Raw genomic sequence first — 27,567 nt, 5'->3', positions numbered from 1 at the left:
TGCCTTTAAACTCCATCTCTGTTTAACTGGATGTTTTTCCCCTAGAGATGCCAGAAAAGCTGACATTTAAATAACAAAATAAATAATAGATATTTATCATGAATTTTACTTGAAAAGTAAAGTCTACATTACCAGAGTCTCAATTTTGAACAGAGTTTTGAATAAAAACAAATAATCTTAAAATAATGTTTTCAAAGCACAGTCAGAAAATCGAAAGTATAGGACTTAATTAATGCCACTATGTTTTTTATTTTCTTTTTTTGGAATTTAAAAATGGTTTTCCAATTTTGTATAACTGTTTTAGGGTGGATTGTGCAAATTCCGTCCTTTCAGGACATTGGGTTTTCAAAGCTCTCAAAACTTGCTTCTGACTTGTCTCATGCAGACATCTTATGTGACAAGATTTTACTGTTCCTTCTGTTTTTGAAAAATGTGCTGATCTTATTTGAAAGATGAAATAATAAAACATCTCTGATAAAGCCAGGGCAAAGCATGCCTGTTCCACAATATGGTTAGTTTGGTGCAAACATATGTGCCAGCTCTAACACAAGCCCTTAAACAATCCTTGCTCAAAGATTTAGCTACACAACAATGACAACTCTGCACAACAAGCCGTGTTACTAGTTGTTAAGCTTCCAATTAAACAGGAACAAGCTTTATTATGTATAGTTATGAAGTGGCTTATTAACCAATGTCCTACTGATTCATTTCACATAGTATCCCCCTGGAACAGCCATCATTGCTTCTTTTCAACTTTACTTCTTGGATGTCTCATGCTATGTTTACACTGGGCAAGCGGCCAACGTCAATGAAAGCTTCATGTTAACGCGAGTAAATGCACGTTTCGGACGTTCTTATTCAAAACTATTGCGCTCACACATACAGTAGCTATGCATGTTTTTAAGACTGTGTTCAAGCTCTACCTACAAACTAATCAGGGAGTCAGATGTGGAAGTGACAATTGGAGCTTGGGTGAGAAACCACCTGCAGAAGGGTGAAAGGGGCATTTATGTGTTTGTGTGTATATATATATATATATATATATATATATATATATATATCACTCATTTCCTTTAAATTCCTTTGCTACAATGGTTAACCTAAGAGTCAGTTATGAGCAGTTTAATAAAAGCACCTCAGCTAAACACAGCATTTCACCACTGAACACAAGTAACACATATATAACTGTGCCTTTTCCCGTGGGCCGATACATCCACTGCCCCGGAGTGTTCCCTCATGATTTAGATAGCTTTGACATTCACCTGTATGCCATTATGGCAAAGAAACAGACCACTAGCTTTAACCTTTCCTCAACCAGTGATCTAGCCTGCCTGTCTGCACTGATAACACTACATCAGAGTGGGCCTGGGAGAAGAAGATGAGGGTTACAATGTGGTGCTGTAGTGCTCAGGAGGGGTCTTCAGTCACTGCCACCATATTCTGTTTGTTTGGAGGCATCCTCCTTTAATCTCAGCCATGGTAGCTTTTATTTTATACAGCCACTGAACTCTACCTCTCATCTTTTGTACAGCACAAATTCATGGTGTGTGGAACCTTGAAAGCCACCTACATGAGCTCCTCAGTAACAGCATCCAGATGCATCTGCATCTTGCATTAGTTAAGAAATGCCACATTTCAATGGGGCGTAGAACAGAACAGGATAGAAAGACTTTGCTCAACAGAACCGAATACTTCTTTTTTAAAAATAATTAATAGAGTTTAAAAGCACATATACTGTATTATAGTGTGTTGTTGATTATAAAGTGTTGTATTATTTTCAAGCTGCAATACATTACAAAACGTTTGTTATTGTTGTTCAAATGTAATCACTTACCTGAGAACATTGCTGTTCCAGTAATACATCATTCATGTATTGCTTTTAATTGAATCTCTTTAGAAATACTACAAATAATAATACAAAGTGACTAATGTACCACAAAGTATTTTACATTTTTATAATGGCTGATAAGGTGTAAAAGGGATTACGAATAATGTTTATTTTAGTGACATAAAAGAACAGGAAGCACATTTGGAGGATCAATTGTTACGGTTAGATCAGGGATCGGGAACCTTTTAGGCCGAGAGAGCCACGAACACCACATATTTTTAAATGTAATTTTGTAAGAGCCATACAATATGTTTAAAACAAAAAAATACAAGTGAATGTGTGCATTTGAAGTAATTTCAACACTTTTAAAGTCCAATAAGTCTGTGGACTCTTTTTAATAACATTGTTATTGTAGTGGACTGAGTTGGACTGGGTAGCTGTTGGGTCGCATTCTAAGTTCTAAGTATTTTTTAAGTATTGATTTTTCATTTTAACTTTGAGTCATTTGATGCAGTTACATTTTGAAAATTAAAAAGCATTTCTGTTAATCCATTTTAATTGTCAAATTAGACATTTCTAAATGAATTTTGCTACATATTTACCAGAGAACTTTTTGAAAATGAAATGTCAAATACCATTTTCATTATCATTTTAATTAAGTGAAAGAATAAGCAGTGTTGAAGAAGAAAATGAAAAAGCACATTGGTGGATTGCTTTTTCATTTATATTTGAGTCAAAAAAATGCAGCTTTATTTTGAAAATGAAAAAGCATTTCTGGTTTTGACTTTTATTTTTAATTATGCTACAGAATCGCTTCCATAGATAATGAAAAATGGTTTTACAGTTCAACATAGAAAAAGGTGTTTCATACATGGACCTTAAAGCTCTAAGGAGCCTGTTAGCATCATTTAAACAACTCACTGTGATAAAGTCCTTTAAAAAATGCTGCACATTATTAAAATTCATTGGCTGTACACATGACTGCAGTAACAAAACTCCTTAAATAAAAGGGTTGTCATTTTCTTTAAAGCCATAATCAAATGAAATGTATTATATTATTATTTTGTTTCAGTTGAGAACCTTGGTGAACCCTTTTTTTTTTAATCACATGCATGCAGTAAAATATGTAATTGCAATTGGCTCCAGGGTTCCTTCCATGAGTTTAACGGATCAGAGGTGAGCCACCTCTCTAAGAATATTGTACTTCAGAGCACAGGAGGATTTTACAGAGCAGTCATCACCTAATATTGTGCAGCTGAGAGTTGTCTATTCAGCACAAAAAGGTGTTCTGCAGAGGTTTTTTCTAGAGTTTTTTGCCCACTGACAGATGCTCTCTAAATCTGTGCTGTGAGTGATTATGTTTGTCAGGACAGTGGTCTGTTTGCACAGCTCTGGGGAGTGAGATTGGAAGGTGAGAATAGCTGTCCAAGATTGACATCTGCAGTGTCTGTCTGATTGCCACTTCCTCTTGTTTGATTTAGGATTGACTTTTTTTTTCACAGTTTGAAAAAATGGAGAAGACCCTGTCTGCTGGGCTCTTGACTTCGCCCTTAATCTCCATGCCAAGGTGCTAAAACTGCACTCATTCATCCTCTGGTTGAAGGACACAACTGGACCCAAAAGATTTTTTCACTGGAATCCACATGAAGAATACAATACAATGCATGTGTGTGTGTGCAATCAGATTCGTGTTCTTGCAGTTAGAGTAACAAATTGTCTCCCTTGTAATCAGCCTCTCTTTGCCTGCTGTTCTCATCAAAATTCTCTGAATGTGCTGTTGCCATGGCAGCTTGAAAAATCTGCTGCTGAGATTTTTTTTTTCTTGTTTTTTACTTTTATGTCTGCTTACCTTGCAGACAAAATCACTTTTGATCAATTTAAGGCACAATTAGTGATGTGTGTATAAATCTATCTCAAGACTCATGGGAGCAATTTCTCTGCTGTTACTTCTGTGGGAGTTTTTTTTTCAAATTAAATAAGACAGCATACACAAACTTCCAGAAGAAAACCGAAAGTTGCAAATAGGTGTGTGGATACACTGTTGGGGGCAGCAAGTACAATGTCTGTCACGTCTCACATGGTAGGCTCTTAGATCTCAAGATGAAGCATGCGCATACAGTGCAAACATAAGGGCTGTTTGAATAAAAATTCTCAGGTGAGCTTTCAAATCTTTTTCTCAAACAGTTTTGCTAAGAAGTGAAGAGTACACTGCATAGGGCAGACTTCCTGAACACACAGAATTAGTGCCGTGAGCCAGGTGGGATCACATAAGCAGGTGAGATCCTGTCCTGACACTATATCATACAACTGTAGAGGCTATGAATACATAACCAACAACCATATGCATTTTGTTGAGACATTGCATTTGAAGGAAGCCTTCTCATGCAATGTGTGTTTAGTGAAAAATAGAATGACTACAATTTATCTCAAAACCACAATGATGTGCATTTGAATATTATTCAAAATACCCTTTTTGAAAGCAATGCCTGGGGGGACCTATTGAAAGTGTATAGAAATAATGTCTGACTGTCATTCAGCTGGCAAGTCTGCACTACTGTTTTTCTTTGTAGCACGAGCACTGATGAGATATAAAGCAATCACAGATTTGATCATTATATTTTGATCAATTTTTGCTGATGTTAGTTGTCATTTTTGGTAACCAAGCAGATACTTGAACACTAAATCCTTTTTAATTGGAAAAACTGTCAGCCCAAAGTTCAAGTAACTTTGAAAGAATTCGGTCTCTCTGGTCTCCCATAGCTAACTCCGTGACTTAGGGGGTGGGGGGGGCATGGTCGTCGCTGCTCCTTGCCCTTCTGCCGTGGGCCGGGGTGGGGGTCGGGGCCTCCGGTGCCTGGCCGGGGGTGGTGGGGGCTCCGTTGGTCGGGGGGTCGGGTCCGGCGCCTGGGTGGGGCGGCCTGGGGCGCTGCGTGGTCCTCTGGGCTTGGGTGTGGGGGTGCGTGGTGGGGGGGGTGGGGTGGTGGTCTGGCTTGGCTTGGGGGGGTGGTCCCTTTGCCTGTGCTGGGGGGGGTTGGCGGGGGGCGCCGCTCGGGGGGGGGGCCCAGCGGCGCTGGATGGGCTTCCCGTCTACACCTGGGGCTGGGATCGGCCCTTCCCTGGCTCTGGGGCGGGACGGGACAACCCTCTTGGGGCCCCCGGTCGCTCTGGGTGTCATCCGCTTCGGCTGCGGGGTCTGGGGGTGGGGTGGGGGTCTTGTCGGCCCTGTCCTGTGGGGGGGCATTCTGGGGGAGGGGGGGGGGCACTATTGGTACGGGGCAGGGGGGGTTGACGGGTCGGGGTCTCCGCTGAGGCCATCGGCGGTTTCCCCGGCCGGTTGGCTGCCTCGGTCCCGTCGAGGCCTGACCAGAGCTCTTCTAGGGCCGGCGTTTGGGGGTGGGGGCCTGGGCTTGCTCCGGGGGGGGCCGGCGCTTTCTGGCTCCCCTCTCTCTGTGTGGGGGTGGTGGTGCTGGGCCTGGGGTGTCTGCGCCTCCGGGGGTGGGGCCCCGGGGCTGGGTGGGCCTGGCCCCCTTGCTGGGGGGGGGGGCGGGGGACGGCTGTTTGACCACCGGGGGACAGTCTATCATCTGTCCCCAACTTACCCCCTTCCTCATATAACCTCATAATAGGGTGAGGGGGTGGGGGGCTTAGCCTGCGATGAGCCTTGGGGGGGGGGGGGGGGGGGGTTTACTAGGCAGTGACCCCCTCCTGTGGGCCCCCCCTCTTTCGGTTTTATTTGCACCTTAGACATGTAGGGCCCTTGGTAGGGGGGGTGCTTGGACATCACTGCCAGCAAGCAGCGGATGTCCTCCTAGCACCCTACCCGCCAATTTTAACCGCACCTTAGACATTTAGGGCCCCTTGGTGGGGAGGGTGAGGGGACGTCACTGTGAGTAATCAGGAGACGTCCCCTTAGTGCCCTACCCGCCAATTTTAACCGCACCCCCCTTAGTACACACACCCCTCCCCCCTCAATATATACATCCCAACATAAACACACACACATGCACACACACACTCTCTCAAACACACATACACGCACACACATTTTGCAAGGAAGGTGGGACCTAGGACCATCTGTCCCCTGCCTCTTCCCTGGTGGGGGGTACGGGCCCCTTTGCAACGGCGGCTGTGTCCCCGGGGTGCTGGCTTCCTGGGCCCGGCGGTGCTCTCTCCGCGCGGTGGGGGGGTTCACATTACATCTGAGCCGGGGGTGTTCGTGTCCCTGGGGGGTGGGTTCTGGTCCTTGCTCCTGAGTGCTGGGCCCCGCCAAATTTCCAACTGTGGCCGAGCCTGGTCGGGCCATATTTACAACACCCCTTGTGGGCCCTCTTTTTTCCCCGGGGTTCCCCCCTTCTGGGCGGGGGCGGCGGGCCCCTGCCTCGCTCCTCCCTGGACCAACCGTGGGCCGGGCGGATGGCTGCCTGGAGTGCGGAGTGGGTCTCCCTTGGGGGGTCCTGGCCCGTACCTGGGGTTGGGGCGGGGGGATGCCCGGAACTCCTGGGTGGTGGTGGGGTGCTCGTCTGGGGCTGTGGGCGTCCTTCTCCGGTGGGGCCCTGCGTTGGGTTCTCCCGGCGCGGCGGGGGGGCTGCTCTCCTGGTTGGGCTGGGGCGGCGCCCTCTTTCCCTCCGTGCCTCCCTGCTCTCTGGCTCTGGGGGCCTTGCGGCGGCCCTGCTGGCCCTGGCCTGGGTGGCGGGCTTGGTCGCCCGGGCGGCGGTTGTTCCCTGCCGGTTCCCGTGTGGTGTTGGGGGGAATCCGGCTGCCGCTGCTGGTGCGGTGGGGGGTCTTGGGGTGGGGATGGCTGGGCACTCTCCCTCCTTCTTTTCACGTTCCACCATCCATTTTAGAAGAACATAAACACTCACCTGAGCACAGGTGTTAGCTCAACAGACTGAATGACTGAAATATTTCACACTAGTTGGTTTTAAGGCATAAGTATGCGTGTGAACACTATCTGTTTTGTGTACATGTCGACAGGTGGACATTTTTGCAACTAACAGGTGTGTTTATAACATTTGAGTGTGTGTGTGGACAGGCTCCGCCCTTTTTTTTTGTATTTTTTTTACATTTGAACCTTACCATAATGATTAACAACCAGTAAACTTGTTGCTTTATGCTGCTTCATGGTCTTATCCCCCTTCCCCTCCTATTATCACCCCCTACCCCCCCTCTCTCTAACGTCCCTCTCTCTTCTTCCCCTCTTTCCTTTTCCGTCCGGTCCAACACCAAAGATTTTCAGACATGTTTGAAATTAATAAAGTTTGGCCTCAATTACAAAAGGGGTTTATTCAGACATACCTTTGGTTTGTCTGAAGATTAATAACCCCTCTTGTTAAAGTAAAATATGTCATACCCAAGAGGCCCTCAGCTCTCATCTGTCTGCCTAGCTGTTGGACAGGACAAGTTAAAAAAAAAAAAAAAAAAAAAAAAAAAAAAAAAATCCTTTTTAATGCCCAACTTGTTATGAATAAGTACAGGAGAATCTGTCTGTCGTGACTGTAGTGATCTCGCCAGAGTGTAAAAACTCCAACATCGAGTTCAACTCCCTTTGAGAAATAAGACGAGTCATCGCAGTAGCTTTAGTTTGTTTTACTGAGACTTTTTTATCAAACATGGAGTAAAAACTATAAGAAAAAAAAATTAAATTACAAACACCCTCCATGAAATATGCATCAATACAGCAACACAAAATATGTTGCTATTAATTTGAACAAAAAATTTGTAGAATGATCTTTGACAGCAGATGGCCTCAGATAAAGAAAAACCACCAGCATGTGTCTTTCCTTTGACTTTTTAGTAGAAGGACGTTTTCACAGGAAGTGACATCACTAGTTCAACTTTTTTGACAAAAACAACACAAAAATATAATAAAAGAAATCAAGCATGAAACGAACATCACAATGCCAACAAGCAGTGAAGTAGAATAAAAGTTCAGGATTGCAAAACACAATTCCCTGACTTTTATTAGAATTATTCAGCAATTAGACAGCTTTTTTTTATTTTTATTTTGACTCAAACTGGACATTTCATCCAGTTTTCCTTGACTAATAAACGACCTTCAGTAATTTATGCTCTCATGCACAACGACAAAGTCAACAAAGACTAAGCATTTCTAGGTGTAAACAAATAAAAAAATGGGGGGAAAATGATAGATATGTACAGCCTTTAAGATTTGAAACACTGTTATTCTCCGTAACTGGTTAAGAGTTCATCAGAGTGAAGGCTGAAGGGAGGAGTCTAAAAAGATTGTGTCTGGGGTGTGAGCGGCCTGTGGAAATTTTAAGTCCACTTCCTAACTCTGGACCGGTACAGGTCCTGGATGGAGGGAAGGTTGGAACCTATAATCCTCTCTTCTGACCTGATGGTTCTCTGAAATCTGTCCCAGTATTATTTGATTGCCGATCCAAACTAGAACTTTATAGATATTGTCAGGGCAGTCTGGATTCATCATCATCATGGCGAGGCTTCGTAAACGAAGATTATGAAGAGGGCTGTCCACGTCTTCTACAAGCTCGCTCGTGGCTGAGCAATCCAATATGGGAAAGGCAGATCCTGCAGCAGAGGCTGCAGGTGAAAGTCTGTTCTGGATTCGGTGCAGTCGTGAGGCCGGCTATTCTCATTTGCCGTTTGTCTTTTAGCCTAGTCCGTCGCTTGTCTTCAAAAGAGGAGACAGCGTCTTTGATGTACTGGCGCCAGGTGTCACGGTCTTTTGCCAAAGTAGACCACTGACGATGGTTGATGTTACAAGCACCAAGGGATTTCTTAAGAGAGTCTTTGTATCTCTTTTTTGGTGCCCCTCTATCTCGCTGGCCTGATGCAAGTTCGCCATACAGAGTGATCCTTGGCAGTCGGTGGTCCTCCATCCTGTGTACATGCCCAGCCCACCGCAGTTGCGACTTAAGAAGCATGGCCTCTATGCTTTGGATGTCTGCCCTCTCGAGGACTTCAACATTGGTGACAAAGTCGCTCCAATGGATGCCAAGAATGGTGCGTAGACAGCGCTGGTGGAAACGTTCGAGGACTCGCAGATGGTGCTGGTAAGTGACCCAAGACTCAGAGCCGGAAAGAAGGGTGGTCACCACAACTGCCCTGTATACACTGATCTTGGTGGGTTTTTTCAGGTGCTTGTTGTTCCACACCCGACTGTGGAGTCTGCCAAAGGCACTATTCGCCTTGGCGAGCCTGTTGTCTAACTCTTTGTCGATCCTGGCATCTGAGGTAATTGTGCACCCCAAGTAGGTGAACTGCTGGACAGCTTTTAGTTCTGTCTCTCCAATATAGACATGGGGAGGCTGGTACACTTCCCGAGGTACTGGCTGGTGGAGGACCTCTGTCTTCTTTAGACTAACTTCAAGTCCGAAGAGCTTGGCAGCATCTGCAAAGCAGGAAGTTAGTCGCTGAAGTGCTCTCTGGGTGTGAGCTAGGAGAGCTGCGTCATCGGCAAAGAGGAGGTCACTGATCATTTGCTCACGGGTCTTGGTGTGAGCCTTCAGTCGTCTCAGGTTGAACAAGCTGCCATCGAGGCGGTAGCGAATGAACACGGCATCCTCGTCATCAGGGCCATCAGTGGCTTGCTTTAGCATCATGCTAAAGAAGATCGTAAAAAGAGTGGGTGCCAGGACACAGCCCTGTTTTACGCCGTTGATGATGGGGAAAGTGTCTGAAAGGTCGCTATTGAGCCTGATCTGGCCGCTCTGGTCTTCGTGCAGCTGAACAACCATGTTGAGGAATTTGGGTGGGCAGCCGAGACGTTCCATGATCTGCCACAGGCCTTTTCGGCTCACAGTGTCAAACGCGTTGGTCAGGTCGACAAAGGTTACATAGAGTGCCTTGTTCTGCTCACGACACTTTTCTTGGAGCTGTCGGAGGACAAACACCATGTCAGTTGCAGTCTGGATTACTGCAGTGTAAAAGACTGTCAGCAACCTGAGGCGGGTTGAACTTCTTAAATTGATGCAGGAAGTACAACTTCTGCTGGCCTTCTTCTAGAGCAGAGGTGGGCACTGAGGGCCGCATTCCTGCATGTTTTCCAGCATACCCTGCTCTGGCATGTTCTAATTGGCTGGACACACCTGAACCAGGTAATCAGCCATGAGTAGGGCAAGACTATCTGGAAATCATGCAGACACACCGGCCCTCGAGGCCTGGAATTGCTCACCCCTGTTCTAGAGGGAGTCTATGTGGGATGTCCACTTCAGGTCCCGTGAGATGTGGACCCTAAAAACCTATGTGAGTCCAATGAAGGGAATGATCTGCTGAGGATTGGAAGTGGACGGGGGTTCTTTCTGAAGTTCACCTTCATCTCCATGTTTTTGACCATAAAAACATTTATCTGTACTGTAAATTAAGGGAGCACCTTTCAAAGTCTAGCAGGTCGTTAACCTCCAAAACACAAGGATTCAAGAATAGTTTTCCTTCAAGACCATAAACTGAAACCAAAATGCTTTTATTGCTTTTAAAGCATTTTCAACTATGACAAATACTAATTTGATTGTGACCTATTACAATTACAAAGTGATATTACAATTACCAACAAAAAGGATGGTGGCTGATTATCTCTGTACCAACTGGCTGATTAGCACTTCATGTGGTCTTTAGTTCACAAAATAAGGAGAATTTTAAAAGGTTTACCTGCTTCATCAGTTTGTTTACTTCAAGGTAGGTGCAGGTTGCGTGTGTTTTAAACCTATTTTAGCAACAGCTGTGCTCTTTGTTGCTTTTGCAGAAGCGCTGGCTGTTGTTTCTTTTTTTAAATACATGAGGCATCCACCTAACTGTGCAGACAATCTCTGTTAGATATCAATTGAATAAGCGGGCATTTGATCCATAAAGGTAACAAAAACGAGCTTCTTGCATTCTGTGTAAATTGCAAATTGCATCTAAATTAAGCAGTTCAACCAGAGCAGCTCCATGTAATCAATGTTATGTCACACTTTTATCTTTAAGAACAAGATTAGAATCGATCAACAATCACAGAACATGTCTTATCCAGGCAGATTACTTAAACTGATGTAACTAAATTAAATGTTGCAAAGCATGGTTTTAGTGAAAATGTCTTAATAAGATGTTAAATGTGATTCTTGACGCTCTACAGGTACCTGGAAATGAAGGGTAGCTGGAAGCTGAGCTAAAGAGAACCTGCAGTCAATATGACAATGAGAGGCTAACCAAAAAGAAATGAGACAAGGAGAAGAGAGAAGTTAAGTTTATCACATCCAGTCTAAAAATCCAATACTCAATTTCATAGCACAGACATGTAGGTCAAAATCAGTAAATCAGAGCTGCAGAGAGACTTGCGAAACCAAGGGAGCAGGGAAAGTCGTAACTCCAGACAACATATCGGGGTCAGTCATCAGCAGACACTCACGCTTGACATGATAATTAGGCAAACCTAAGCAACGTGTGAGGCGGATGAAGGCAGGAGAGCGCCCACAGGAACCTGGCCAAATGACCAACATGGAGGAAAAAGGAAATTTGCAGTTAAAACAAAACACAACCTGGAAGGGAAATGAAGACACGTGTGAGTCCAACCAGGCAATAATTATGCCATGCATTCAGGGGGGCTCAGGACCACCAAAGCCTCAAAAGGAGAATGGATTTTTTGACCATATGTGTCAGCATTTGTAGCATGTTGCCACTCTTTGAGAAAAGTCTTCAAAATGCTTGAAACTGTCCATATTGTTTGGTGATTCCGTCTGTGTTAAAACAATATATGGAGGTTGGCTGATGGGAGCTGCACTGTCAGTTGTGGAGAGAGATAGTTTTTATGGAAATTTATTTTTTCTGCCAGTTTAGAAAAGCTGTAAATATGAAGCTATGACAAAACTCAAGCTGAGTATACAACAAGCTTTTGACGCAAATCCTTGGATGTCCTTGTAGGCCATGATGGACAATCAGGGAGGGGCTTTTTCTACCTTTTCTTCTGCTACTGTTTACTAGTGCATCTCCGACACCTACAGTTAGAAGGGGCTTGGTGCAAAATGTTGAAGCGGAGCAAAATTCCCAGAATCTGCTCCAGGATTTTTCTTTCTCTATTCTAATATGTGAAAGGCTGCTTGGTGTCTTCCATGATCAACTTTCTAATGGTTGGCACTTCCATGAATTAAAAAGGATGCCATGCATAAATCAATCCAAGTCCCTGATTGGTCACAATTTGACCTGGTTTAAGAGAACCCAACAAATATGTTCTTCAGGGCTTTTAAAATTAATTGAACAAATTTGGTTTTTGTTTGTTCAATTTGGGAAGCAGCAATCTGCAAAAAACATAAAAGTAAAAACTTTTTTCTTTTTTCAACCACCACATGTGTTCTGGGTTAACTTGCAACAAATGTTCAATGGCCTCACATTTTGTACGAAGAGCGCAAAAACGATCGTAAAAACTCGCAAAGCTTTGCGAAAGCCCAAAATATACGTTTAAATGTGTTAAATTTTCGTTAGAAGTTGAACGCATGTTGCTGAAGGCCGAGTGAACGTAGCTTTTGAGCGCAGAGACTCCCTAAAGATTTCAGTTTTAAGCCATTACGTGCTTTGAATCTATCATTTTTAACAAAACCCCAACTTCATCAGAGTTCCAGAAATTCTGGGAAGAAAAAAACCAACAAATCTGAAAAAAGGATTTTGCTTTTTGGCTTTTGAAAAAGAAAAAGCTCAACTGAGCTGAAACTCAAACTAAATTGGACTAAAACAATGTGTTGAAAGTAAGAGAAAAATAAGCTTTACATGTGCATAGCTTTCAAAATTGGATGATTGAGATGTTTTCCATCATAATTTTGCTCTGAATATCATTTACATAAAATTATTTTCCCAGACGGGTTGGATCAATTTAGAAAGTTTCCTTAGAGCAGGAGTTTTTTGCCTCATTTTTCCATATTTATGTCTAGTTTTGCTGCTCTGTCATGTTGTCTAAAATTTTTTTCTCCATACACAGCGTGTTGTAGCAACAAAGAAGAATGATTACTTTTTTTTTCCTTTGGTGCTGTGTGATATTGGAACCAAATGTATATAATGGAATGGACAAAAATATAACCATTTTAAAAAAGCCATAACAGACAGTATTTTTACTTTTGTCTCATCTATTTATATTTAACCAATATGTTATTTAAAATATAATATTTGATTTGTTTTGATTTATTTCAAGCATTGTAGTTAAAGCAATAAAGAAATTACACATTTATCAAACTCATTACAGAAATGTTGAAATGAATAGTTTAAAAAGACAAAAAATAAAACAAAACAAAAAAGTCACTTAAATCACATTTGCTTAATTAAATATAGAGATAATTAAATAAAGTTAAGTATAGCTTGATTTATTGCTTGAACAGGAGTGGGAAGAAGCAAATTTATATAATCCCACCTCACTGAGTTAATTCATTTGATAGTTTTACAGTTTTTGATCAAATAAGATTCTCTTCAAGTAACATAATCCAGTGCTTATTGATGATTGATTATCTTTAGAAAACATTCATTCACAATTTCTGTAAACAGTAATGGTACCGTTGTGTAATAATCATTGATTATCATTAGAACACATGATCACAATAAACCATTAATTATTGCTACACATTGCAGATCAAGTAAACAAAATTGTAATACTTATTGGTTGTAATTAAAAGAGCTTTGATTATTTCACCACAATCAAGTTCACACATGTATTTGGAATTATTCAAACACCGGTTGATCCTTAACTCCTCGTATCTTTATATCCTGAAATTAGAGTTTCTTTATACGTTTTCTTGAATATTTGGATATTTGAACATTGTTTGAGCTCATTACTTAACCCGTTCCAAAGTTTAGTGCCCCACACCGACACACAGAAACTTTTCTTTGTGGTTCTTATCATTTTGATCTTGAAGTTCCTACATCCCCTCAGTTTGTAGTCTCCTTCATTTTCTAAGAACTGTTTTTGGAAATTGAATGGTAACGATTTCTCACTGGCTCTGTATAAAAGTTGTGCAGTGTAAAAATCCACAAGGTCATGCAGTTTTAAAAGTCTAGATTGATAAAAAAGATTGCTTGTATGATCAAGATATCCGGCTTTATGTACAATTCTGACGGCTCGTTTTTGAAGTAAAAAGAGAGGATGAAGTGAACTCTTGTAATTATTCCCCCAAATTTCTATACAGTAAGTGAAATATGGTAATATTAAAGAACAGTACAATAAATATCTACTTACGATTGAAATACTTTTTGAGACTTTAGTTTGTATGTTTCTGATGTGTGGCTTCCAACTTAGTTTGTCATCGATAAAAACACCTAGGAATTTGATTTCTGTAACACTTTCAATTAAGATATTATTAATTTCAATTGAGAGCTCTTTATTGGCATTGTAGTTACCAAAAAGCATCACTTTTGTTTTATCAAGGTTCAAAGATAATTTGTTGTAATCCATCCATAATTTTATTTTGTTTAACTCTGTGTTTACCACATTGATAAGTTCTCTATGATTATCTGTACAATAGAATATATTTGTGTCATCAGCAAATAATATAAGTTTCATAAGCTTTGAAACATTGAATATATCATTTATGTAAATATTGAATAGTCGCGGGCCCAGGATTGATCCTTGTGGGCCACCACAACTTATCTAATATATTTAAATTTATATACATAGATTTATAATACATATATTATATATATATATATATATGTGTGTGTGTGTGTAAACATAGCTATTTGTGGAACTTTTTTCCCATATTGTTGTTTTATTTTGTGGATGACTATAATGCTATTTGTGTTGGTATAATTGTATTATTATCTGCTAATCATGATTTCTGAGTGACATAAGAAAACCTCGGGTCTCAACAGGCAGAAATAATTGACATTGTCAAACAGTTAAAAGGAGCATCTATGTCACACTTCGCACCCGTTTTATGATGAAAATCTAAACAATCTGTGGTAGAAAACCTTCCAGTTTCTGCTAAAAAGTGACAGACAGCACTTACTTGATCACACTCATCTTTTGTCAGACTGACGTGTATGCAGTCAGCAAGAAGAGATCTGCCTGTCTAGTCTAAATTGACCGCATACTAGGGTTGGGCGATGTCCCCTAATTTGGCCGTTGACGATGTTTGCTGTCAACCATCGGGATGGACGATGACATCGTCGGGGGGGGGGTGTTATTTTTTACATTTTTCGTTCTTATATAACTGCTATTCGTTATTTTGCTTTTTTCATTTTATTTCCCAACTAATGGTTAATCCGCGATGTAGTATAAACTGAGGGAAGTGACTTTAACAGAAAAAGTAACAAGCAAGATAGAAAAGAAGTGTAGTCGCTCCCGCACTTAATTAGTGAAGTGGACCGGCGGACCGGTCCACGCGGACTTAAAGCTTTGTGTTTGATGGGAAGGGGGGGGGGGTACATGAGCGGTATGTGTGGGAGATTTAAGACTGCGATCTGTCCCGCAGCTCTAGGGGTACAAGCAACCGAACTCAGAACCGGGTCTAAAAGTGTGTCTGAGCACAGCTCGGATCGTCAGCACACACAGCGGTTTGAGCTTCAAAGCAGAAATGTCGCTCAGTCCTTAGAAAACATTCAAACAATCACACAGATTTGTGTTTCCAGTCGTGTCCCGACTAAATAAAGGCTGATGTTATTCTTACATGTTTACGTGCAGCCAGCAAGCAGCACCACCCAAAGCTAATGTTGTTAGCCCATGTTAGCATACTGCTAATCCTGGCTCCGTTCAGAAAAAGCACTGACCACACGGATTAAAATTCAAATGATGAGCGAACAGGTGTTTCATAATAACCGTAACATTATTAAAAGCACGTTTAGAATATCATCTCGTATTTTACCGAGCTGACATGTCAATATATATAGCCGCTTGGTGCTGTTATCGTTTTGTATTGAATTGTTACATTCAATAAAGTTTGGAAAAAAAGCCGCTCGGCGGAAGTTGTATCCCCTTCCGGTTTTCAAACTGCGCATGTGCGAATACTGCGCATGTGCGAATGATTTATTCCGACCGAAATTGTGACCTTAGTGAACGTTTTTATATTCTGAAAACATTTTTCTGGGCCCATGTACACGGTTGGATTCTAATCCGACCATTGATCCCATCAGGATATTTTGTACATGTAACCGCGGCTTATGGTGTCGACGCGCAACGTGGCGGGGGCGTGGCATCACGATGGTGGTCTCTCCATCGGGATGTCAGTCACCCATCACGATGGACGATGATATCGTCCATCGGCACAACCCTACCGCATACCAGAAAATCATGGAGAAAAAAATATGTACAAGTCTGCAGGCATGCAGAGATTCATCAGGGACAAAAACAACAAATGTGATGGCAGATTTTATGCCCTTGTTTGAAGTGAAACAGAGTGCTCTTTCAGATGCAGAATTACTAAGTGCAGACACTGTTAAGATAAAAGATGTCAAAACATTATGCGAAAAACTACTTTAAAAAGGCCAGACATCCTCTGTCTGATGTTTTCTTATTGGCATTGAGACGGTGTTTCTGGGTCCACGAGGAAGGGATTTCAATTTTATTACAAAAGTAAGAAGATGACCTTTTGAATCTTTTTTCTTTCTTGTAAAACTCATTTTCCAGATGGAATTAATGGATGTGATTTTCCAAAGTGTCCTTTATCGGTTTCAATATAGTAACAGTCTGATTCCTAATTCCAATTAGTGATACTGATTTTTTTATTTTATTTTGGGCTTCTTAACGGCAGTTTTACACATTCGGTTACTCATGCGTTCCGTGACAGAAGAGAGCCTTTGCAGCTGAAACACATTCATCTTTATTGCTAAAGAGCAGCAGGATTCCTTTAAAACTTCCAGCAGGGATGCGACAGCATGGTTGGGAGGGAGCTGAAACTGGCACTTCCCCAGACGACTGAGTTCTATGTTTAAAGCTTTTATATGTGGACATACGGAGGAGTTTGTAACATCGTCAGCTGGTACTGGTTTTATAGAGAGTGCAGCAGACTGATTGACATGTAACTGACCAGAGGGGCAAATTACCAAACATCTGGGTTAATTGCGATCTTGGTACGATGAGAGTGACCCATTGTTTAACCTGTACCGACTGCAGGAGAAATGTGAGGTCATCCTTTATTAAGCTAAAGTTATTCTTTAGTTTGAGGTCAACCTTATGTTTTTTATTTTGCTTTCCCACTAGTAAAGAATCGATACGGAGCTTGCTTGAATAAATCAAAGGAGTAGAAAAGTCCTCATGCAAATGGTGTATTTGCAGTCTGTCCATGATGTAGAGGCTGGCCTTTACCGAAAACAGCCTGCTGCTTTCTGCTGCTGCTTGTATTTTTATGGAAAAAAACAAAAATCTCCAGAGCCAAAAAAAGAATGTGAGGCTGCATTCACATCAACGCACGTTCAAGTGAAGAAAGTTGATGTATCACGTGTATGTGCGTGTTTTGGGCTTCACCGTTCTCACGTTGTTACGCACGTTTTTGAGACTGTTTTCACGCTCTACAAATAATACAATTGAATACACATTAAAAGCTAAACCCGGTTACACTTTGACCAATCAGGGACTTGGCTTTGATAGTGACGGATGGATGGCATCTCTTTCAATTCCCGGAATTGCCAACCGTTTGATAATTGATTAGGGAGAAGAAACTAATGATTGCGGTTGTGCTCGGACGGAATTATATGACTCCAAGCTCAAATCCGAATTCCTCCCCTACCCCTCTGGCCCCTCCCTATTTCTCCAATTGTAGGGCCTTTTGTAGCTGTGGTGGTGTCCATAAGTGTTTTTTTTTAAGGAGGATCTGTATAGACATAGGACTTGTCAACCCTCCACCAGTGGGGTGACCCGCGTCAAACTTGTGGAGCGGAGAAGAGATGCTTTTTTTCACATGGGTGTGCTCTGAAGCACAGAAGTTTACATTTCAATGTAATTATTGAGTTTTTGTTTTTGCATGACTTAAAATTATAAAACCGATGTTGTCGTGTATTCACCGGACGCTGGCAGCTACGCGCTAACGTAGTTGTTCAGCGGCTATTGACGACGTCTTCGAAAAGTTGTAACTTCTGAATTTGAAAACAGTATTTTTTTCCATATCTCTCCTCTTAGAGCACATGTGTAAAAGACGAGTGGCCCGCGAGATCCTTTTATGTCATTGTTATTGATGGCCAGGCGAAATGTGCTGACAACGACTTAACTACATATCCCATAATTCAGTGCTTCAGCTTCCCAATGGTATACAATGGTGGCATCATTTTCACTACATATCCCATAATGCACTGCTTCAGTTGCCCTGGTGAACACTAGCGCTCACAATGCTGAAGAGAAAACCGTGATTCTGAACACAAAACATTCAAAAACCGACTGGAGGCAGGATCATTGTTAATTGACATAAAAAAGAAACTTTTGTCTCATTTGTGGAGCGAATGTGGCAGTAATTAAAGAATATAATCTAAGTGAAAGTTTTAAAGTCTTCAACAAAATTCTGTCCGGTTCGGCCTACGACCTTCAGCGTGTTTTTGATTTTGACCCCCTGATCAATCAAGCTTGACACCCCTGGCTTAGAGGGACAAATATAGGGGTAGGGAGAAGCCGTATGGGTGGAGAAAGAATTCGGATTCAGCTCAATTCTTTCAATCATCAGAATAGAGCTGTGAACGGAAAAAAGCCTGGAGCAAGATACACAGAATGTACACCGCTTCAATATTTTGCACGAAGTCTCTTCCATCTGTAGGTGGCAAACATGTGCTAGTGTCAGGTAGCCACAGTCGAGTGTGAACACCATATGCTAACACACTCTTGAACGTGCACCACATGAATGTAGCTTTACAGAGGACATTACATCTGTGGCAGATTAACAGGAAGTTTTCACAATGAAAGGAACAATGCATGGAGGGATTATGTTAGAGACAAATAGGCCTTCATCCATTTTAAAGTGTTGTGCTGGATGCTCTGTCATGATGTTGCTTTTCTTTTCTCTGCCTTCCTTTTATTTTCTTGCCACTGCGCTACATTTAATCCCAATTTCAATCGTACACACTGGACCATTCATCCACGGGCCGGAGTGATGGAGCATCACATTAAGAGTCCTTTGAGGTCAATGCCGGGAAAGGAAATTTGCAACTCTTGTGAAAATTGACCTGAACAGTTTGTGTAAATAGCAACAACGGTTGTGTTGGTGGGGGAAAAAATGCATTTAGAGGTGAACATGGCCAACATGGACAAAGACTTTGTTCACCTGATGCTAAATTGAGCCGCCTCAGCATTAAATATGTTCCAGGTCACAGAGCACAACCTTCGAACACATTAGCAGGTTGTGCTGTGTACTAGACCCCCCACCCCACCCTACTACCGTGCTTTGCATTTTGGGATAGCAAATTCACTGATTAAAGTGGATGGATCACATTGACCTAATTTGCTATTATGCTTTCAAAGACCACTGTGCAGTAATTTCATCACTTCAGGGAGTGAGGACTGTTAAGATGGACAATATCTCAATAACAGACTAATCAATCACTTTTAGAGTGCATTACTGTGAGAGGGAGCTTAGCCCCGTGGAAGGCAGCCTGATATAAATAGCAGATTGGCTTCCTTCATGGCTCTTTCTCAATTTCCATCAGTATTCGCTGCATGTGTCTGGAGCGCTGCACCCAAGTCATGAACACACATGCTCATTCAGATCGGGCTCGGAGTAATCTCATAATGAAACTCCAATTCCGCGGTGCGCTCAGCGTCACAATATTTTGAGGAATCTGTTCAAAAGGCACAAAACTTGCTTGAGGGGTCTAAATTTGGGTAGTTTCAATCCATTTTACAGACACTTAGGCTGTGATGGTTCGAGTGGGTCTGTGCAGATCAAAAGAAGACGTGTTGGATAAAAAAAAGTGTGTGTCCCAACCAGCATGTTTGTATCTTGAACAACACAGAGGTTGGGCCAATCATTCAGCGATGCCCTTTAATTCTAGCAGGCTGCTGCTCTGGTACAAACAGTGGAGCATCAGATAACTGCAGTCCTGTCATGTTTCCAGAGTAAAACAACCATCATTTGGAAACTACAGCACTGAGGAGAAGTCTACTGCAAAACTGTGGCTGGAAGGAAAAATATACCTTGCACTTGACAAGTTTATTATAAGACCATAAAGTGTACCTGCTGCAAATGTATTTAAATATGTTTGCGCTTCAATTGTGGCATCAGATTTTAGAACAGTTACATGAAATTAATTTGACCTAACATCTTGCTAAAAAATTAAGAAAATGACTTTGATTTAAATCATCAGCATTTCACACTTTTTTAGTTAGTTTCTGCCGTAAATTTACCACAAACTTCAACGAATAAATTATACGAGATAAGCTCCTGCAACCAAATCAATCTGATTTTTCGGATTCTTTTTAGTTGTGGCAGAATTTTTGTTGCCTCCATAAAGACGTGGATGAATGAAAATTCACATAAAAGGATATTCCATTTAAAGTCCCACTCAAATCATATTGTAAAAGCTTCACCAGTGGTATTTTAATTGTTATTATGCCGTTTTAAGCAAAAAAATATATATATATATATATATATATTTTTTAAAAATGTGTTGCTTGCTATAGGTCATAGGTTCTACAGAAGAACAAGAATTCCAATCATCCCTTTGTTTACACACTTTCCCGCTACCTTACAACCCCAACATAACATTATCAGTGCAACTGAAATGGCAAGCAATGTTGATCCAGCCGTACAATTTTGAGACAGATGTCTGCTCAAACGAGGAAAACAAAGACGTTAAAAGATCCATTTGTCCACAAGTGGATGCATCAGAATGGAGCGGAGCAGGGAGCTTGTGGCTTGCCTGTTGTAGCTCCTACACCACAACTACAATCATGCAATGCAATTTTAAGCTTCATTTTCTTCACATATTTCCCCCAACATGAGGTACATGCCACAAGAACATGTTTAAAAAAACAAAAAGGGTTTTCATCACAAAATGTTTGATCTCTGGCTTTATTTTGTACCTCTGAGAGGATTAATAAACAATTATTTCAATTTTTTTCTTTGAAAGTCCCATAGCTGTGTGGTAAAGACAAGTGCCCGTCCCACAGAGTGAAACAGGAAAGGCTGTTTTTAGACATCCTGGCTGGTAAAGGTGTTTGTGCTCCATGATGGCTATTGAAGAGGGATAAGAAAAAATCATTAGAGCTTGAGCACAAAGCACTGAGCACACCTTTAGTCAGTATAGGGATGACTGTGGGGTTTGAAGAGCAGCAGTGACCACTCTTTTCCTCCCTCCATCTCTCCATCTCCTCCTCTCAGTCTCCCCCTCCCCTCCTCTGTTGCAGTATCATCCTGTACTGGACCACATGAGCAACACCAGCCCATCCCGGAGTATCACAAAACACCTCAGCAGCTCCCCCTTCACGTTAACTCCTTTGCTCCTTGACGTAGAGAAATCCGTCCTTTTTTGGGGTTTTATTTTTTGGCATTTGCTTTGAATTCAAATGACATCACATTGCTGCAGTGCCGCGCTGTCCATGAAAGGTGTCAGTCGTTTCCTGTGAAGACGAGAATGTGTCCACTCCGCTCCAGACATCATCATGGCGTGACGGCAGCGCCATGCGAGTTTTAGTCAGGAGGACGCACCGCACCGGGCACCTTTTCTCTGGGACACCGACTGACTGATGCTCCCCGGCTCCATCCCGCCCGGAGACACCGTCTGCGTCGCTGCTGTGGCGGAGCGAGTCGTGCATGATGAAAAGTATTCGCTCGCATGGGTACGCATCATTCTAGAGGAGATTTGGTGGGGATGAGACGCAGCATCCTGCATGGGTGGGATTCCTTCAATGCGCTTCTGATCGTGGAAGTTATGACAACAAACAGCATCTGCCGCGGAAAGGAAGAGCTGGGGTTCGAATCCCGGTGCTGATGGGGGGCCGTCTGTGAGCCTTGGACACGCAACCCTCCTGAAACTATCGCCCGGACTGCATCTCTTATCTCGCTCCGTGATAGAAGAAGGAACTGAACTCGCCCTGCTTGTGCGTAAGGAGACTGGATAGCTCTGCGCGCACGCAGCCTGGATGCAACTCATTTGATTTCTCGGACTCCCCCTCGAGCTGTTTGGATTTACAGCGGATTTTTTATCCTATAGCCTCGCTGTTCCCAGACTTTGAGTCCCAATCGGATTGTTCGGGGATTTGAGGTGGGGTTCCATCCCGACGCAGGTAACCTGAAGGTGGTACCCCCGCTGGCTGCTTTTTAGGACATTAGAGCCGCTTATCACGTCCCATGGATCCTGCATCATAGCACTGACCAGCTTGATGAGGCGGTTTTAACTGTTGTGTTTGGAATTTTTTTTTAAATACTCCACATCTGATAATCAGAGTTTTTTTTATTCATCAAGTGAAACAAGTCTGGTTCAGTTAAATCATGAGCTGTGGCATCAACTATTTGGCATCAATAATTGCACCGCTTTTGGTAAGTACCTGGTAATAAGAATTGTTTAGTATCTATCTATCTATCTATCTATCTATCTATCTATCTATCTATCTATCTATCTATCTATCTATCTATCTATCTATCTATCTATCTATCTATCTATCTATCTATCTATCTATCTATCTATCTATCTATCTATCTATCTATCTATCTATCTATCTATCTATCTATCTATCTATCTATCTATCTATCTATCATTTTTCACATGCAGATGTTTTCTGTGCTCACATGGTGGAGCAGTCACTATTTGTACTGGTGTTTAACAGTCTCAGCCTTTTAAGCTCCCCCCAAAAAACAGCTAGAAGCTCCTCATCCTCTGATGAAGATGGTCAAAGTGTGACACATGCATTAAGTTGCCACGCACAGAAAGGCGTATCAGGGGAACAGCTCGGGTGTGTCGGCAGCTGGGGAAATTCTCTTCACCACAGCATGAACAAAAGATGTCAGGAAAACTTCATGTTAGACCCTACAAGGGCCTCCACCCAGATTAGTCTTTAGTTTATTTGTCAGTTTTCTGATGGGGTTCATGTTTGCTGTTGGGATTGTTCATTTTTAATCATGTTCAGTTTTAGAAGTTCAGGCTTCCCCAGTTTTAACCCAGTTGTCTTTGGAAATTGCTTACAAGCTGTTTGTCCTGGTTTCGAAGCGAGGGATTGAAGAGGTCACTGCTTGCTGTTCATTATGCAGGCGAAAAATAATAATAGAAACAACAGAGAGCAGCACTGAAGGTCTGGGATGACTGCTCCAAACTGTCGAGTTTGTAAATCTCTTAGATTAAGGTGGGGCTACATGTCAATATCTTGCTCTGAAGTTAAGTTAACATCCCTCATTTAACTCTGCCTTATCCGCACAATACCCTCCAAAACCTCCCCCTGGGGATGGTGTAGGTATCGGCCAGCTGTGTAGTTGCATCAGGGAAGGCAGTGAGTTTTACTGCAGCTGCAGTGCCATTGAAAGCCACTTGACTACCAGCTGCATCTACTGTACCCTGTACCTTTACAGATGTGTTTACAGAATCATGGTCCACCTCCACGTGTCTGACAGTTTCCTTGAAAACAAAAATTGGTAGCTGAAACATGTTTTTTTTTTCCAATCAACTCATGATTGAGCACAACATATCCAACTGTACTTTGTCTTATTTGGCTTTAAGGGACATCCCTTTCTCGCCTTTTTAAGTGATCTTTTGTTTTCTGGCAAAAATAAATAAAAATGGAAATTTTGCAAGTTTTGAAAAGGGTGAAAAGGGTTTGGAAAAGAACAGTCCTAAAAACTGAAGTTAATGGGTTTTTCTCGTTGGAGAGTTGAAACCCTTGAGCCCTATTGGATCTGTAATTTGAATTAGCAGTGTGTGCTGAGGGACCTTTATGTATTTATGTCTTTTTATTTATTTTTTTCAACCAGCTGTGGGGGATGCAGTTAGTGGTGATAATCACATCTTTGGCTTGTCACAGTGTTGCAGGATGTTACAGCCAGAGTTCTTGCTGTCATGTGTTGCCTAATGAAATCCGACAGGATGGTCGTTATCATTACCATGCATTACTGCCAATGTCTTCAGCAACAGAGACATAGACCCCAAACAGAGTCTCGGACGGCATATTTCTTCTGGTAATCGATACGAAACAGTTAGAAAAGCATGCAGAGATTCTTCATAGTTGCTGTGTGCAGGCCCTAAGGTGAATTCTGTCACTGTTCTGTCATTATTTTTGTGTTGTGGTGCAGCAGCAGCTGGTGTCAGGTATGCACATTATAGAATCAAGACTAGAAGAGGGTTACTCCGGGCATGGGAAAATAAAAAGGGATACACAATTGATTTGTATGCTCAGCATTTATAAGCCAACATTTTCACGTTTCTTTTTTTGTTTACATTGAAATAGTCACTGAATCACGAGGCAGCTGATTTACTTTAAAATTAATTGTTTTATTTCCCCTTTTTTTGGTGCTCTAATTATGCCACTTCACACAAAATCTATTATTGATTGCACAAATGAATCATGGAGGCCACTATCTCGTAAATTATTGGAATATCAGAAATAACATATAGGTTTTAAAAACTGGTCATTTGGTTTAACCCATTTTATGTTTGAGGGATTCACCGTCAGTGCTGATTAGACATCTTGAATATCATGAAGCTTTATCAGACTGACAGTGATGCCGTAACATCTAATATTTAAAGAGCATTTACGATTACAAAAAAACTTTTTTCTAGCATTAGTTATTGCTTTATTTTGCTTTTAATTTAGGGAAAGAGGCTCCTGATGTTCCCCTTTTCTGCCTCCTTAACCAAGAATATTTGTTTTTGTTATGCCATCTTAAAAAACAATCAAAAAGCAGCATTTAACTGATGTCTGCAATGGTCAGCTCTTAGCTACATTCAGTAAAAGGGAAATTTGGATTTGGAACTTCACCAGTAGGAAATCACAGTAAAAATAACTGTCTACATACACACCATATTCTAAAGAATGAGTATTTTATGGATGAAATTCTGAATAACTATGTGTTGCAACATCAGAAATGTTCCTGCGTAATTGTTTCATAGCAGATTGTCAGCAGCAGATGAGGGTTTTGAGCTCCATCAACAGCTCCTATCTCAGTAAAATACCTATCATTGCAGTTATTGACAGATTTTAAATCAAGACAAAGTATACTTATACTGAGTATTAATGTGCCTCTTTGTAAATATATCTATTGCTGAATAAAAAAAATAAATAAAGTATATCCACAAATATTATACCTCAGATATAATTAATCTGTTTTATAATCTTATTCTGGAAAAAAATTAATTAGCAAGCTTATCTTATTCATGATTTGAGCTTGTTTAGGATAAGATTGGTACACTGCTGTGCAACAAAATCAATTTTTTTTTGGAATGGTGGCCAGGAAAAATCCTCTTATTTTTTTGTACAGGCAATATTGTAGCATGACTTTTAATTGTAAAGTAGCAATAGAATACAATTTTGAGCTGTTGGAACAACGTCCTCTGCAGAGATACACCCATAACATTGAGTTTGGAAAAATACAGCATATGTTTGTGAAGGGGCAAACTCAAACTAATTCAGCTCTAAATATCTGAGAGCTTGGTTGAAATGAAATCCTAAAACAGACCAGTGACCCCAGATTTCCAACATGTAGGGTTAGGCAGGATATTGGAACTTGAAAAAGGATTTCCGCAATTGTTTACTATATTAAATGCAAATATGTACTTGTACTGGTAGACTTCTAATCAGCAAACCTGTAAATCAATATACAGTCCTATCCTGCATATTGTATTCATATTCACCTCATATTTGCACATTTATCTTATGGTTGTCTGATTATATCCTGCACTTAATCTTGTTGCACTCTGGTTAAAGCTCTACAGCCACAATGTACATTTTGCACGTTTTTCCCATTTGAAATTTTGGTCCTTTGTGACACAAGCGCGATGTACGTAATTCATGTGTTTCTTGCAATTGTCAGCGATGTGCGCAGATGTCTGTCGAGGGTTTTGGCCGACGGGTCTTTATGTTAATTCATTTTTGAGCTCTTCAAAATTATCGGTTGAGAATTAGGCAGCAATTGTGTGTGGTTTTTACGAGATGCATACTGAATACATAAGCAAATACACAAACATATGTCTAACAGACTTCTCACACATGTACCGCCGATGGATAACTTCTATAGCGCGCACATTTTGCGTTAAAACTACATAATTGACGCACAAATCACTAATGAATTGTATGTAAACAGTGCAATAATCCCGCACGGTTAATTTTCTATGTTGATTTACGTGTTCTTTGGTTTATGGTTCTACTTCCGAGGTTTTAATGTGGTTCATTGGTAAAACATCTGTGAAAATTTCACTTATGATCAATGTTCATCTGTGCAATATGCGCAAAAATGTACATAGTGATCGTGCGACACGGCCTTAAGACATAAACTGCTTTTCGTTATTTTGTACCTGTACATGTGCAATGACAATAAAGTTGAATCTAATCAATTGTAATATACTGAAGAAAAAAATGAAAGGTGTCCCTAATATGATAATCCCAAAAGATTAACAACATAAAGTACAGAAAGAGTAAGATCAGGTAAACCGTTAGTAATAAAATACTTTCTTTTCCTGTTGCAGTGTATCCTTAATGTCACTGAAGACATAACAAATCAGAAGAAGACAGTAGTAAATGAATATTTAGAAACGTTATGCAGAGAGGTTTTATTAAACTGGGTAAAAGCTAGTCCCAGCGAAGTAGTTCATAGACAGCAGAATTAGAGTTTTTTGTTTTTTTTTCTTTCAGATGAGTTAAGTTTATTTAGGGTTAGAGTTACGATGATATAGAGTTTAAGAAATTGTGTGATTTAACTTGCCAAAAAGATCAAAGGAATAGTCACTAAAGCACAGAATATTTAAGCGACACGTAGTCTTTGTATGAGTTTTTTTTTGTGGCTTTCTTGAAACGGATTGTAAAAAAATAAATAAAATAAACAGTGGTGTGCTTGAGGTATAGAGCACATGCAAAAACAAGTAAATAGCACAAAGAGGGATGTAAAACATGTTGGCCCTTAGACTTTGCTGCATCATGAATTTCAAAAAGGAGGAGATGGAAGAGCAGTAAAATGCAGCACTAAACTGGAACTAGAGTGATAATGTTAAAGTCATGAATGGACGTATTTATTATTTATGTGAGAGATTTCACACGGCGAGTATGGATTCCTTCATCTTTCTCATCAGTAGACTATAATGCGCTCAGCCATGTTTTCTGGAGGAAATAAACGATTTTTGTTATAAACTTGGTTCACTGTACAGAACAAGCTGTCACATCAAGATCAACCCATGCTCAGTCAAAAGATGCACACATTAGTTAGATCACGAATAATTGTGTCCATTTGAAGGTGAGTGTGACTTTATTAGAGTAGACTTCTGTCCTGTGCAGAGTGCACCTCCACTCTCTCCCACTGCATGCTGCGATGGATTGCTCCTCCTTGCGACAGTGAGCAGCCCAAGCAGTGAAAATTGATCAGTGAATTACATTGCTTTCCACACATCTCTCTGCACATATAATACAGGGCCAAGTAAAAAATAAAGTACACCTTTTTCATGTCTGATGGTGTATTTCAGTGTCTCTTTACACATAAATGATCCAGTTTTTTCATCTTTTCCTCTCTGCATTTCAAAAACACTGCTTAAGGTCTGGCACTCAGAGTGGATGAACGTTCAGAACGTAGCTATAATTCTAAAACACGAAAAGTTCAGCATAAGATAAATCTGATGAAAAACCTTAAAAATAAAGACTTCACAACGTAACAGTTCAACTGAACGAAAATGGAAAAACATGTCTCAAAAGAATAATTCAAGTT

The 27,567-nt window shown here is 41.2% G+C and overlaps 1 protein-coding gene across 3 annotated transcripts in view; it reads left to right on the top strand.

Moving 5' to 3' along the window:
- Positions 1-27,567, top strand: part of lrfn1 (leucine rich repeat and fibronectin type III domain containing 1) — a 274,781-nt gene that overhangs the window by 92,020 nt on the left and 155,194 nt on the right. For 2 of the 3 annotated variants that reach the window (XM_004075586.5, XM_011482421.4), the window contains exon 1: positions 21,035-22,212. The exons of the other annotated variant lie outside the window; for it this stretch is intronic. The gene's annotated coding sequence lies outside the window, so the exon portion shown is untranslated. Of the gene's footprint in view, positions 1-21,034; positions 22,213-27,567 lie in introns of those variants that run through there. 3 annotated transcript variants of the gene reach the window in all.

The sequence above is a fragment of the Oryzias latipes genome, chromosome 13 (assembly GCF_053564925.1).
Source record: "Oryzias latipes strain Hd-rR chromosome 13, Olatipes_Hd-rR_3.1".
Taxonomy (NCBI): domain Eukaryota; kingdom Metazoa; phylum Chordata; class Actinopteri; order Beloniformes; family Adrianichthyidae; genus Oryzias; species Oryzias latipes.
The sequence above is the reverse complement of the archived record's forward strand: the minus strand, read 5'-3'. Positions and strand labels throughout refer to the sequence as shown.